Raw genomic sequence first — 13,977 nt, 5'->3', positions numbered from 1 at the left:
CATGAACTAATTTCATTTGCTGTGTGCAAGCAGAATATAGTCCCAAACAGCAGACCTGTCAAGAAAAATCTGGAGTCTTAGTACATTATTTTTGCTGGGGCCACACCTTGTCCCATTTCACCCCAGTTACAGATGTTTGGGTGGGGGCTCTGATCTGGGACCCTTGTACAATTGTTCCTCCTTTCCCATTTGCCATCAGCCCTGTCAACCAGTAATATAAATTATTGGTACCTTGTAAAAATTGTCAGTTTCCCAAATCATGAGCAAAATTGGGTGGGAAGGAAATAATAAGCATAAAAATGTAATGATCATTGAAAGTTGTTTAAGACTGCTGTATTAAATACCCATAAACCTACAATTCTGAACTCATATAAAATGCATTTTTTGTTAAACACATCCTGGTTAAGTGGGGAGATGAACCAGGCATTTTTGGTTAAACACATCCTGATGAAAGCAACAAGGTTGCTTTGATATAATTTTCAGAAACCTCACATTTCAGTTTTTTAAAAGAATTTTATCTTTTAGTTGAAGAAAAAATAACCCCCATCAAGACATGAGGAGATGTCACAGAAGGGTTAGTGTCACAGGAGAAATTGCTAGTAGTGAAGAGCTGGAATCAGATTGCTGGTCTGCCAGTCTAGCTGCAACCCTGCAACAACTGAAATCTACATGTAACCCTTCTGCCCCGCTGAGTTGGCAGCAACAAGGGCCGGATTCAGTATCCAGGGGTTCCATTTCAATAACGCAAATGCAAAACCGGCTCGAGCCCCTACCCGGTGACCTGGGACAATTACATACCACCCCGCACCCCCGGGCACCTCTAAGAGGCAATACTTCCTCTCTCACAAGCATGGAGTGTGAGTGTAGCAAAATCTTTTTAATAAAGGAGGGAAACAATGTGGCATTACGTTGGGGAAACACCACAAACAGGATTCATAACACAAACCATGAGCAAAAGACCCACCTCCAAGTAAGTTTGCCAGTGTCCTTTTCCCCTCAGGGTCTTAAGTCCAAATCACCCCAAAGTCCAACAACCCAAAAGTCTCTGTCCCTGGTCATTGCCGCCCCAGAGTTCAAAAGTTCATCTGTAGAGTTTTACCCCCCCAGCCTGGGTGGAATGGGGGGGCACACAGGGTGTTAAGGGGCACCTTACGTGGGCCAAGGCTGACTGCCCTGCCTCTTCGTGGAGGTCTGCTGCAGCCTTCACCATGAACGGCTCTGCTCCACCAGCCACTCCACTCCGCTCCTCCAGCCATCCCCACAAACTGCTCTGCTCTCTCCACTCGCTGTTCCGTGGGCCACTCCAACTGTCCCACCAGCTGCTCTGCTCCACCAGCTGCTCCACTCCACCAGCCGTTCCAATAACCACTCCAGCTATCCCCACAAACTGCTCAGCTGCACTCTGCCCCACTCGCTGTTCCGTAGGCCACTCCAAGCATCCCACAAGCTGCTCCGCTCCACCAGCTGCTCCACTCCACACCTCCAGCCATCCCTGCAAACTGCTTTGCTCTGCTCCACTCGCTGTTCTGTGGGCCGCTCCAACCGTCCCACAAGCTGCTCCACTCCACCAGCTGCTCCACAACACCAGCCGTCCCATGAACCACTCCAGCTGTCCCCACAAACTGCTCAGCTCCACTCCACTCACCGCTCCAACCATCCTGCAAACTGCTCTGCTAGCTGCTTAGCAATATATCTTTAGGCTCCCCCACTAGTTAACACAGCACTCTGTGATCTCAGCTCAGTAATTTTAGTGGTTTCAGTTCTTAGTGATTTCAGCTTGTAGTAGGGGAGCCCCAGTGCTGGTGCACTATTGGCCCAAAGTGAATTCAGCTCAGCAGCCTCTAGCTAGACTCCTAATGGAATCAAAATTAGCTCTGCTATTTAACAGTGGAGAGGGAGAAGACGGTGCAATCCGCATGCCAGACCCTTAAAGGGGGACCCTTACCATCAGGTACACTCACCTGTCCTCAACCTCTCTCAATTCACTGGGTTTTGGAATGCATGTCCCTTGTCTAGTGAGTGCTATTTAGTTGATGGTAAGACTCTCTGTCATAAAACAGTCTCATAGTCTTTCATTCACATAATCAGGGTAACAAAGCTTTATTCCTCTGACCCCAATAACCGAGAGATTGGGAATCCCACAGCTGTCAAAGTGACCATTTTGGGATGCCGTGGGCTCATGCTAGGCAGGGTAGGTGTGCCTATGCAAACAAGATCAGCCCCCTAAGTTCAGCCCCCATAATTCATGACCAGATGTCAGGGTAGAGCTCATCCTGACTCTGCTTACATCCACTATGCAATTTGTAACCAACCATCCTTGGCTCCAACACTGTATTTCAATGGAACAACCAGTTATGGGGCATGTTTTGTAAGGTAACATTTTCACTTTCATGTTTACTCTTTGTGCTTAGTTATTTGTAGAAAGTGGAGCTGAAATCCAAGGTTCATTAGTGCCCTGACTTAGCAAAGAACCGGTCTCAGGATCAAATGGCAGTTAGAAAAAAATTCTTTGGGTCTTGGAAAAGTAGTCTTCCTATTTTATCTGTGTCATTTTGCTCTTTAATTTTGGTAGTGGTTGAAGAAGTAATTGAAAGTGAATTCAAATGTCCTCAAAGAAAGAATTTGAGAATTTGCTATGGCTTGTCCTTTTTCATTTTTCCAGCCCTTATTTTGCTTGTCCTGAGCTTGATACTTCAGGAGGATTTCATTGGTTGGGCTCGCTGCTCAGAAAAATACAGTCGTGACCACTGCTGTGAAATAGTGGGAAAGGCTGTTGGATCTTCTCTTTTATGGTGTGTGATTCTCCTCATTGATGGCCGATACAGTGATTGCATAAATACGGCATTCAAGGGAAACAGCACAGAACCCACAGCACAAACAACACCAGCACAGACACCCAGTGAAGCTTATGTACTATCGCAGGTAAGAGCCCATCTGAAGTAAGGGACAGAACTACTTCAGGCATTTTATTTTCCTCCCTGTTTTCTTTGTGAAAACCCTGGAAAAAATATAGTTAGAGAAATGGCTTTATGTTGTAGAATGATTTATTAAGTAGTAGTTTTGAATGTTATTTGAATATTTGTAATTGTGCTGTATGTATTACTTTAAAAAAAAGATATATCCATATAAATTAATAAACTCATCCTTCATGAAACTAAAGCTTTGCCATTGAAAATATAACATATGCTAGAGTTACTGGAATACTTCCATTGGTACTTTGCACCCAGCTCCTATAATGACTTCTATATATAACTTTGAATGAAAGTAAGGGAAAAATGCTGACTGGTGGATACGAAACAGTTATAAATTATTAAAAAGTACATAGGTTTGAAGTCTGGGTCTTCTTTAAAATGTTAGCACTTGGCAACAACAATGATACCTGTGTCTTTTTTATTTCTTCAGATTTCTAAAAAGTAAAGACAGTCCCCATCTTTGATCGCAGGTGCTCCGGGCAATAAATAAAAATGCACAAAATTAGATCCAAATACAAGATCTAATGTCCAAAATCTTGCAAACAACCAGCATGCCCTTATTTCCAATACTTTATAACATTCTTTTCTAGCCTAGGGATCAATGTAATCAGAATAACCTGAATATAATTTGTAGAAGCAGCAAAGAATCCTGTGGCACCTTATAGACTAACAGAAGTTTTGCAGCATGAGCTTTCGTGGGTGAATACCCACTTCTTCGGATGCAAGCACTTCGGATTTCACCCACGAAAGCTCATGCTGCAAAACTTCTGTTAGTCTATAAGGTGCCACAGGATTCTTTGCTGCTTCTACAGAACCAGACTAACACGGCTACCCCTCTGATACTTGAATATAATTTAAGAATCTCACCAAATTTAAGAAATTCTTCATCAATATTTTTTTTTATTATTATTTTACTGAATTTAACAATGTACATTTTCTCAATAATTAACAGCAAACTAATATTTATACCCATGTTATGGTTCCTTCTTTGAGCATTCAAGTTTCAGGAAGTTCCAGAGGACTGGGGGGAAAAGCCTAATTTGTGGCAATATTTAAAAAGGATAACTCAGGTAACTACAGGCCAGTTAGCTTGTCACTGATCCCAGGCAAAATAATGGAGCAGCTGATACAATATGCAGTGACTAAAGAATTAAAGGATGATAACATAATCAACATGGTTTTATGAACAATAGGCCTTGTCAGGAAAAATTGATACTGTTTGGTTGACAAAGGTAGCTGTGTTGACATAATATATTTAAATTTCTGAAAGGCATTAATTTAATGTCACATGATATTCTGATAAATGATAGCTCATTAAAAAAAATGTACTCCACCTTAAGTGCATTTAAAACTGGCTAACTGCTAGATCTCAAAAAGAAATTATAAATGGGGAATCGTCATCCAACAGGTCCAGTGCTATTTAATATCTTTATCAATGATCTGGTAGAAAATATAAAATCATTGCGGATAAAGCTTGCAGATGACACAAGGCTTGGTAGAATAATAAATAATGATAAAGACAGAATTTTAGCGGCTTTGCCAAATCCAAACTCCAAAACTTTTGAGTTTAGTTCATCAGTCTTAGTAACACTGAAAGATTCCACCATTCCCCGTCCCCAAATCTGGTTGAAGAGAGTATTTTTGTTTAGTAAATAGATCTGTGTAGCTAAATTTATAGACTAGGACATATCCATTTTGGTGGGATGCAAAAAATGCATAAAGAAAAATTCCCATGAAAATAACTAGCTTTGGTTTCCCCCTCAGGTTTTTGGACTATTTACCCTTTTTGTTATCATATTTGTCTACTGCCTATACGCACTTTACCCATTCTGGTTCTGCTGTAATGATAAAGAAGAACGTAAGAAGATAGAGAGCCAGCGCATACTAGAGGAAGAAACTCAAATCTGTATTTCAAAAGAGGAAAAGTATGTGCAGGAAATAGTGCAGAATGTCCTGGTATCTAAGTTTCAGGATCACCAGAAAAATGTTTCGAATGACATAAGTATAAAAGGCATATTTGAAGAAGTAAAGAAGTTTCTTAACCCACCAGCAACATCTCAAACTCCTCAACGGGAAACTGAAATGTGAAAGTTCCTCCTGAATTGGAAATCAGGCCAAGATAGCCAATACTGATGTAATCTTCATGGAAAAGGCTGCTGCCCCACATCTGTATGGTGACTTTCATAAATCAATACAACCAGAAACCACTGCCTCCACACTTTTTCAAAGAGTACCGAAAATAGAATTTAACAACAAAATCATGCTTTATTATGTACAGTGCATATTAGCAGGTAGAAAACAGCTGTATTGCTGAGTGTTCCCCACAATATCTCTCACAGATATTAAAAAATGTATGTAGAATTTAATATTGTTTGCAGTGTTGTTGTACCTGTGTTGGTCCCAGGATATTAGAAAGACAAGGTGGGTGAGGGAATATCTTTTATTGGACCAACTTCTCTTGGTGTGAGAGACAAGCTTTCAAGTTTACACAGAGCTGTTCTTCAGGTCCTGCATCTTGTTTTTCTGAAGAATTTAATGTCATGTCATTGATTTGTCCTCAAGAGAATAATCCTAAAGACTTCCAGTAATCTGCTGATCAGGACATATTCTGTTTATTGAAGGGCAGTTTGCTTGTGCATTGAAATCATAACCAAATATCCCAGATGCTGAGGATTTTAAATCTGTGCCCTGTGTCTGTTTCAGAGCTGTACTTTTCTCAAAACATTTTCGGGTGCTGTTGTAGAATGTTTCATTTGGCTTGGTCAGGTTTAAGGACCCTTTTCTAGTTTCTCTATCATTGCTTGTGCTTAGGACTGGACAAAAGCCGTCTGTTCAATAGCTCAGATGGTCAGTTAGTTTTCTTACTATGCTCACTGAATTTTCTTTGTAATTATCTTTCTTATTTTTATGTATGAAACCTTAAAAATAAAATTATTTTGAAATACATCATTTGTTTAACCTTTTTTTATTTTTTAACCAGAATGATAGTGTTGCCCCCTTTTGACCTCAGAGGTTACTCAAAGTTTGGGGTCTTGGAGGTTGTTCCAGCAGGGAGGAGAAACTGATGATTGAGTCAGATATCTTTGGTGCAGTCCTGTTTATTTACAAAGAATGGACAAAGGCTGGTTTCCTTGAGAATCGGAGGAGCAAACAACAGATGATGCTCGTGGCTCCAGGGAGGACACACCCAAGGCTGACCCTGGAGGTAGCAGTGCAATGAGGCAGGAGAACCCTGATGTTTTCAAATAGGGTGTTTCCCCATACACAACTGATACAGCGGTGCAGAGGGTGCCCCAGCGACAGGGAGTGCCTGCTACCAGGGAACAGGTGTGTTTAACTGGTAGGGGTGGGACTGGGTCGAACCCCTCCCCTTCCCTTCTCTCCCTTTCCTGCCCCTCTGCAATCCATTGGGCCACAGGGCAGCCAAGCCAGGTTGGCTGGGGGTAGTGCCACTCCAACCCAAGGACAGAGAGTTGGCTAGAGACTGCCAAGGGCAATGTGTGGAGCAGTGGCGTGACGTTTGGAGAGAACAAAGAGCAGCCAGAGGCTGGAAACGAATGAGCTTTGACCCCACAGAAACATAAAGTGCGCTACGGTGGCTTGTTTGTGGGGAGTGGCTACTGTAGCATGTTCTGCATGAGCTAGGGAGCTAAAATTCAGTGAGAATTAGTGTAAAAAATGAAGCCAGTCAGCCCCCTCTGAGCACTCGCTATGTTCTTCATTGTTAATTTTCATGTATGTGGTAGTTCCAATCAGGGCTGGCTCCAGACCCCAGCGCGCCAAGCGCGCGCTTGGGGCGGCGTGCCGCGGGAGGGCGGCAGGTGGCTCTGGTGAACCTCCCACAGGCATGCCTGCGGAGGGTCCGCCGGAGCCGCGGGACCAGCGGACCCTCCGCAGGCACGTCTGCAGGAGGTCCACCGGAGCTGCAGGACCGGCGACCACCAGAGCGCCCCCCACGGCGTGCCGCCCTGCTTGGGGCAGCACAATTCCTAGAGCCACCCCTGGTTCCAATGACTGCTGAGGGCAGGGTGTTCGTTGGGCTGTGCTATCCCAGTGCTGCAGCCGCTCTGCTTCAGTTCAGTGCTTCTATATCCTGGGAAATTTCCCAAAATCTGGGAATTTTTGAGTAAAATGTTTCAACTTGGGAAACTGAATTTTCATTCAAAACCTAAATAATCCTGGGGAAATTTCATAAAAAGTAAAAGGCTTTCCAAATCTCAAAAATCCTGGGAAGTTTTCATAAAAAGTAAAATATTTGCGCTTCTTTTAAATTTCCCTCAAAATGCGTTTTTTGCTTGGTGAATATTTGTCACATGATTTTCATAATCGGGCTGTGCTGCTCTCCTGTTGGTGGTGCTTCAACGTACTATATCATGATGGCACAAGTGAAGTGACAAGTGCACACATGCACTCACAACAAACCAACCTCAGCAACAGCTGGCTGGCGGGTAATGAGGAGATGGTTATCAAATACATCTTCTAGGTAAGGTTTCTTCCAATAATTAAATATACTGCAATACTTACTGATTATGATTAGTTTCTTGATCTGCCATTAAATCTCTAAAATTTTGTATTTCGTGCTTGCAGTTGCACAGAGAATGTTCGGCTGTTCATAAATTTGTAACAGCACCTTCCTCCAGGCAAATATTAAATATCTTTGTCTACTGTGTTAGGTAATAATATATAATATGTTCCCTTCTTTGATTTAAATATAAATTGAAATATACATTATACTAATTATCACATTCCATTATTTCAGAGATCTCATTCCATTTTTTATCTAACGTAAAAAATGAATAAAGAGACTAGTAAGTCTGGTAGGAAGAGGAAGAGGAGTACGGGAGTAGACAAAGATCCATCCACATCGAAATGAAAACAATGGGCTAGCACCCCCGACAGAGTATTGAAGACTCGGGGTGAACTTCCACCAAAAGAGAAGCCATCTACTTTCAAAAGAGCCTTTCAAGACTCATGGCTTCAAGAAGGTAAATACAAAGACTGGCTGCAGAAAGTAGAAAACAATAGTTTTTTAGTTTCTTGCAAATGTTGTGATGTAAAAATCCAGGCAGGTACTAGTGAGTTAGATAAGCACACAAATGGTAAAAAACATAAACAAAAGGTTGAGACAGTATCTAATACAAAGAAAATTGATGATATGTTTAATAAACAAGATTGTGAAATTAAAAAAGCACAAACATTTGAAGAGCAAGTTAAAAATGCAGAGATTAGATGGCCTGTTACTTTGCTGAACACAATGTCAGTATTCAATTTGTAGAATTTGTACTTGACTGAAGTAGTTTAAAAATGTTTCCCTGATTCCAAAATTGCTGAGGCTGTAACATTAAAGAAAGAGAAATGTACTGCTATAATTAGCAATGTTTTGGCACAAACTGAGACTGAGGAACTTGTAGAAAAATTGAAGGTTAATGAATTTAGATTATTCAGGTAAATTCATGTTTGCAAATATATCTGAACTGGCTAAAAAGGTTTTCACATTACCGGATTCAAATACAGCATGTGAACAAATTTTTTCCATGGTAACTGACATAAAAACCATAAAAAGAAACTGTCTGACAACCATAACACTCAATTCTAGTGTAGTTATAAGGTCAGCTTTGAAAGCAAAGCAAGACAAATGTTCTAATTTTGTAATTACTATTAAGCACTTGTATTTACATTATAAAAATATGTTCAGTAAAAATCAGAGGGGTAGCCGTGTTAGTCTGGATCTGTAAAAGCAACAAAGAATCCTGTGGCACCTTATAGACTAACAGACGTTTTGCAGCATGAGCTTTCGTGGGTGAATACCCACTTCTTCAGATGCAAGACTTGCATCTGAAGAAGTGGGTATTCACCCACGAAAGCTCATGCTGCAAAACGTCTGTTAGTCTATAAGGTGCCACAGGATTCTTTGTTGCTTTTTCAGTAAAAATGACAGTGATAAAACTAGTAAAAATATTAATGATGGTAATAATATTCCTAGTGACAACTCGGACCATGAGTCAGAAAATGGATAAAACTCAGAGATTATAATAATAAGGAAAATTATATAAAAGAGTTTTATTTGTTCTGTTTGCTTTTTTATCTTGTTTTATAAACATATGTTTACTTTTTATTTTGTTCGAAGTAACTTTGATGTACAGTACACTGCAGGACACATGTACTTATTAATACTTTTGTTTTTAAAATAGTGAAATTTGTGTAAAATACATTGTTTTCTATCATTTCAATTCTACTCCTCATGTGTTAAATATTTTATTTACTGTATAAGTAACATAAGTTTAAAATTGAAAAACATGTCTATATGTATAAAAATTATAATAAATATGGAATAGCTTGAACGAATAAGAATAATTTGGATATAATATATATTATATAGTTATTAAAAAACACATATTAGGTTCCTTTGAGATTTTGAAATAAAAAACTTTATCTGGGAATTTTTCACCAGATTTGGGAAATGTTTAGCACTAGATTGGGAAAAGTTGGCATCACGATATAGAAGCACTGCTTCAGTTTCCCTGACAGGGTCTCCAGCCTGCCCTGGTGGCTCCCGGCTCAGCCCCCAGCCAGGTCGCTAGGAAAGGTCAACCTTCCCTGGCAGTGTTCAAAGTCACAGTCCCAAAACAAACAGGGCTCAGCCCTTCTGAGGTTATTCCCCTGCCTGCCCCCTGGGCTCAGCCTTCAGAGCCCACCACTTAACCCTCAGCAGGTCCCTGACAAACCCGTCATCGGGTGTCAGGAGCCTTTTTCCAGAGAGCCTTTTTCAGCTCAGTAGTTTATAGACTTTGATCAGGCCCCATCTCATCTGTTTCCTCTTGTTTAGCTGTGTGGCTTCTGTCTGGTTCTTTGTTTCTGTCTGTTGTATACCTAATTTTGCAAGTTTTAAATAAACTAAGATGGTGGCGTATGATTGATTAAAGAATTGTTTCACAATATGTCAGGATTGGCCAAAGAATTATTTTGTAATATTTTAGTTAAATGGTTAAGCAGGACTCAAAGTTTTACTATAAAAGCTGAGGTCCAAGAAGGAGACCAGCTGGGGAAAAGAAAGGCAAAGGCAAAGAAGAATAAGAAGTATCAGAGGGGTAGCCGTGTTAGTCTGGTTCTGTAGAAGCAGCAAAGAATCCTGTGGCACCTTATAGACTAACAGACGTTTTGCAGCATGAGCTTTCGTGGGTGAATACCCACTTCTTCGGATGCAAGTGAGAATAAGAAGGAAAGACCTGGAAGAAGAAGAAGAACTCACAACCCTGGTGTCTAACAACCAGAACCTAGATGAGATGGACCTGGCCTGGCCAACAGGGGAAGTCCGCCTGTGTGACAGCCTTGTATGCTTAGTGTGTGTATTTTGCTTGGTGATTGTTAATAAATAGAGGTTAAGGTTATTATTGTGTAAGGCTCTTTCACTGATAAAAGGTCTTGCAAAAGAGTATGGGGGGAGCCTTGTTAGTCTGTATCCACAAAAACGACGAGTCCAGTGGCACCTTAAAGACTAACAGATTTATTTGGGTATAAGCTTTCGTGGGTAAAAAACCTCACTTCTTCAGATGCATGGAGGGAAAGTTACAGATGCAGGCATTATATACTGACACATGAAGAGAAGGGAGTTACCTCACAAGTGGAGAACCAGTGTTGACAGGGCCAATTCAATCAGGGTGGATGAAGTCCACTCCCAATAACAGATGAGGAGGTGTCAATTCCAGGAGAGGCAAAGCTGCTTCTGTAACGAGCCAGCCACTCCCAGTCCCTATTCAAGCCCAAATTAATGGTGTTAAATTTGAAAATGAATTTTAACTCTGCTGTTTTTCTTGGAAGTCTGTTTCTGAAGTTTTTTTGTTCAAGAATAGTTATTTTCAAATCTGTTATAGAATGACCAGGGAGATTGAAGTGTTCACCTACTGGCTTTTGTATGTTACCATTCCTGATGTCCAATTTATGTCTATTTATTCTTTTATGTAGGGACTGTCCGGTTTGGCCAATGTATATGGCAGAGGGGCATTGCTGGCACATGATGGCATATATAACATTAGTAGACGTGCAGGTACCTCTCCACTTGTGAGGTAACTCCCTTCTCTTCATGTGTCATTATTTAATGCCTGCATCTGTAGTTTTCACTCCATGCATCTGAAGAAGTGGGTTTTTTACTCACTAAAGCTTATGCCCAATTAAATCTGTTAGCCTTTAAGGTGCCACCGGATTTCTTGTTTTTTTTAAAAGAGTATGCCCCGAGCCCTAGGAACTGGGTAATGGTGGGTGCTTAAATAAACTGGGTTATGCCTTGAGCCCTGGGAACTGGGCAAAGGTGGGTGCCCTAGAGTGTGCGGGTAACAGTACATCGGGCAGTGTCCTTTGCCTCCGTTTCCCACCTTCAGTGTCTGAGGAGAAAATGTCCCTTTAACATGCCCATGCCCTTTCCCTCTGCTGCACCCCACTCACAGTTGGCTGTCCTTGGTCAGGGAGGACCAGAGTTCAGAGGTGTGTTCACGTGGGTTCACCTCCCACCCCTGAAAGTGTGGAAGGGGGGCGTTGAGCATCATGCTGCAGCCATGCAGCTCGGCAGCTGGCTCCCAGCCGCTACTAACTCTGTCACTGTGCTCTGCTACAGTCGCTGTTCTCTCTGTCACTTCTCAGCTCTGCTGCTGCTATTACTGCTGCTGCTTACTACCCCTTCTGCAGCGCCACGGTCCAAGGGTCCCCCAAGAAGCCCTGCTCTCAATGATTTCACTAAGAGCCTCTTCATCGTCTTTCACTGCAGCACTGTCCCCACACCAGGTCTCAGGCCTCACCCCTCGACCTACTCACCAGTGATTTCTGCTCTAGCAACCAGAAACAAGAACTTGCCACTGAACCCAATCAGCTCTGTTGCAGACAACACAAAGCAACCCCTCCCCTCTGTAGAAGTAAAGAAAGAACTGACAGGGATTTGAAGGGAATTTCAATGCAAACAGTCTCCTCTGTGAGCAATTGTCAGGCTAAGCTGTAACCCTAATAACGCAAAATTTGTAAAAGCAAGAATTGTGTAAGGCAAGTAAAAAGAACTGTGTAAGAAGTTAAATAAGTATAAACTGTAGACTATATTTTAAATTACTAAATATATATATATATATATCTCAAAATGACCTATGTATAAACAAAATGCAGCTGTTGCACATTATTGTTTGTAACAAAAGGTATAAACGCTCGCTGGAATTGTTTGTCAGAGAGAGACCTGTTTAGCTCTTTCCCTCCATGCAATTGCTAAAAATAAAGTATCTGACTTTGCTGCACCCAACAAAAGAGTAAAAACTCTGTTTTTCTCCAACACCTCCCTTTTACAGGGATTTGGCATCCCTACCTCATGGTTAGCAAGTGAGGTTCCGTGCAAGCGGATCCCCCTTAACCAGGGCAGACTAAGTTCCTTTACTGACCCTTACTCATGGAATAAGGAAAGAACATTTCAACATTCAATAGAAAAGTGAATTGTAACCTTCAAACCAGCCAAAACCGATCTCTTTGGCAGAGCAGGTTTGTCTGCTGATCCCCTAGTGATGCCTCTGCCAGGAGTTCCCAAACTGTGCGTCGCAACTCCTGAAAGGGTCGTGAGGTTATTATGTGGGCAAAACAGAGAGCAACTGCTTTAAAATATATAATTTAAATCTAGCATTTCAGAACAATTACACACACCTTTCCGTCGCAAGGCAGTGTATTGACCTCAAAACATATTGTAGACATATTATGCAATGATCCTGGTTCCTAAATGAAACATATAGTTGTATTATCACCACTGTAAGGAAATTGGGGATTGTAGTATTGTGCATGCAGGTTTGTTGTCTTGAGATTGAAAAGGTGGGACTGAGACAACATTAGAGGGCTCGACAGTTCAGCATCTGAAGGGCTGCATTAAATTGCAGACAAATCAGAACATTGAGATTGCCCCCCGCCAAAGCAATTTATAATTTAACAGTCAGACTCACAGGTGGGGCGGCACTGGTAGGAGCTATCACCACCCCAAAATTTGTCTTAGCCCTCCCCCATAGCCACCCCTCCTAGGACAAAGGTCAAATATTATGCAGACGTGCAGGTAGCATGGTGTAGTTGCCATCCTTACTTCTGCAGTTCTGCGCTGCTGCTGGAGGTGGCGCTGCCTTCAGAGCTGGGTGCCCGTCCAGTAACCGCCGCTCTCTGGCTGCCCAGCTCTGAAGGCAGCACTGCTGCCAGCAACAGCACAGAAGTAAGGGTGGCAGTCGGGTGCTCAGTCTAAGAACACAAGAACAGCCATACTGTTCATACAGCAAAGGCCCATCTAGCCCAGTATCCTGGCTTCCAACAGTGGCCAGTGCCAGGTGCCTCAAAGGGAATGAACAGAGCAGGTAATCATCAAGTGATCCATCCCCTGTCACCCATTCCCAGCTTCTGGCAAACAGAGGTTAGGGACGCCATCCCTGCCCATCCTGGCTAATAGCCATTGATGGACCTATCCTCCATGAATTTATCTAGTTCCTTTTTGAACACTGTTATAGTCTTTGGCCTTCACAACATCCTCTGGAAAATTGTTCCTCAGACTGACTGTGTGTTGTGTGAAGAAATACTTCCTTTTGTTTGTTTTAAACCCACCGCCTAGTAATTTCATTTGGTGACCCCTAGTTCTTGTGTTATGAGAAGGAGTAAATATAAATTCCTTATTTACTTTCTCCACATGAGTCATGATTTTATAGACCTCAATCATATCCCCCCTTAGTTGTCTCTTTTCCAAGATGAAAAGTCCCAGTCTTATTAATCTCTCCTCACATGGAAGCTGTTTCATACCCCGAATCATTTTTGTTGTTCTTTTCAGAGCCTTTTCTAATTCCAATATATCTTTTTTGAGATGGGGCAGCCACATTTGCATACAGTATTTATGATGTGGGCGTACCAGGGATGTATATAGAGGCAATATGATATTTTCTGTCTCATTATCTATCCCTTTCTTAACGATCCCCAAAATTCTGTTCTCTTTTTTTGACTGCCGCTGCACATTGAGTGG

Source organism: Mauremys mutica, chromosome 15 (genome assembly GCF_020497125.1).
Source record: "Mauremys mutica isolate MM-2020 ecotype Southern chromosome 15, ASM2049712v1, whole genome shotgun sequence".
Lineage (NCBI taxonomy): Eukaryota > Metazoa > Chordata > Testudines > Geoemydidae > Mauremys > Mauremys mutica.
Note: the sequence above shows the minus strand (reverse complement) of the source record.